Below are 2,013 nucleotides of genomic sequence, written 5' to 3'. Positions count from 1 at the left end.
AGAACCAGCCACCTGCCAGGAAAGAGTATTATTGACGTCTGGGAAATATCCTTTTAGAAAGATAAAAATCTAAACCAGGTGTAGCCTTTCAGAGATGCTGCAGTTTGAGAACTGTCGTTTACCTTTACCTTGGCAGTCATACTACAGAAGAATGTTTATTTTAAAATTTTGGAACAGGCTTCCTCTTTCTTTCATGGTGTTATATTCTATAGAGTGAGTGCTTTCTCGTTTATGTCTATGTACAAGCCTTCCTGTTTTTCAGCTTCATAATCATACCATGGAGCGGGAGAGACTTCCTGGTCTCCTCCATACCACACAGCATCATTCGCACTCCGCCCGAACAGGCCTTGGAAGGCCCAACGTTACCGACCGGCCGCCGTGTCATCCTGAGCCCACAGGCGTCACTGGATGCGGATATGGAGGGGGTATGTGGTCGGCACACCGCTTTCCCGGCCGTATGTCAGTTTACGAGACCGGAGCCGCTACTTCTCAATGAAGTAGCTCCTCAGTTTGCCTCACAAGTGCTGAGCGCACCCCGTTTGCCAACAGCACTCGGCAGACCGGATGGTCACCCATCCAAGTGCTAGCCCAGCCCGACAGCGCTTAACTTTGGCGATCTGATGGGAACCGGTGTTACCACTGCGGCAAGGCCGTTGGCATACAGCACTATTGGTTGATAATAATTACAATCGCAGGAGTGGGATTTTGTTTAATCTTATGAGAAAATTATTACTGGACAGAACTCGCAATATCTGCCACTAACGGCCAGCAAGACTCCTGCTTTGGCATAAACAGCTAAGTTTCATGGTTTTGAGGATGAGAACACTTGCGATTGAAGGACTGAGAAGAGCTGTGGCCACCAGAGGACGGAAGAGAACGCTTGTCATTGGGGGACCGATGAGTCCGCTCTTACGGCCTTGTAGAATGTTTTCTCAAATTTAGTACTGAGTAAAAAGGACGAGATGGACTCAGGATCTCCAGCTGTTGCCGCTTTCACTATACTCATTCACACTTCATGAGCGTGATAAGAATAGGTCGGCATTGCAATCACCGGTTTGGTAGGGACACGATGTTAGTTAATCCCATGTTAGTTAATCCCAATAAGAAGCCAGCTGTGAAGTTTTAACGTTTCGCAGCCAGTTAGTTGGTTTCGTCATGCACTTTGGCGATGTTACTAGTGTTCATTCTTATTTTTCCATGTCCCTTCTGTAATATTCTGAGTGAGGTGGCGCAGTGGTTACCACACTGGACTCGCATTCGGGAGTATGCCGGTTCAATCCTGCGTCCGGCCATCCGGATTTAGGTTTTCCGTGACTTCCCTAAATCGCTCCAGGAAAATGCCGGGATAGTTCCTTCGAAAGGGCACGGCCGACTCCATTCCCCGTCGTTCCCTAACCCGATGAGACTGATGACCTCGCTGTCTGGTTCATAAAAGGGTTCAAATGGCTCTGAGCACTATGGGACTTAACTTCTGCGGTCATCAGTCCCCTAGAACTTAAAACTACTTAAACCTAACTAACCTAAGGACATCACACACATCCATGCCCGAGGCAGGATTCGAACCTGCAACCGTAGCGGTCACGCGGTTCCTGACTGCAGCGCCTAGAACCGCTCGGCCACTCCGGCGGCTCGCTGTCTGGTCTCCTCCCACAAAAACAACCCCAACCCTCTGTAATACACTAACCATTCTTGCTGCCATTGGTCGTTTCTGCGATTTATTCTAAAGATTTTGTTGTCATTGCTCTCCCCCATCTCTGCAAAGCTAATATTTCACGATTATGACAGCTTGTGAACTTATTAAATGCTCATTTGTTTATCTGACTGAGTAATTCAGCCTTCCGAGCGGTTCTAGGCGCTTCAGTCTTGAACCGCGCGACCGCTACGGTCGCAGGTTCGAATCCTGCCCCGGGGATGGATGTTTGTGATGTCCTTAGGTTAGTTAGGTTTAAGTAGTTGTAAGTTCTTGGGGACTGATGCCCTCTGATGTTAAGTCCCATAGTGCTCAGAGCCATT

At 48.3% G+C, this 2,013-nt stretch overlaps 1 pseudogene; it reads right to left on the bottom strand.

The window, feature by feature from the left end:
• Positions 1–540: 540 nt before the first annotated feature.
• On the bottom strand, positions 541–658 carry LOC126185481 (5S ribosomal RNA; annotated as a pseudogene).
• Between the last annotated feature and the right edge of the window lie 1,355 nt (positions 659–2,013).

This window comes from Schistocerca cancellata, chromosome 4 (genome assembly GCF_023864275.1).
Source record: "Schistocerca cancellata isolate TAMUIC-IGC-003103 chromosome 4, iqSchCanc2.1, whole genome shotgun sequence".
NCBI classification, from domain to species: Eukaryota; Metazoa; Arthropoda; class Insecta; order Orthoptera; family Acrididae; genus Schistocerca; species Schistocerca cancellata.
Note: the sequence above shows the minus strand (reverse complement) of the source record. Positions and strands in the feature narration are given on the sequence as shown.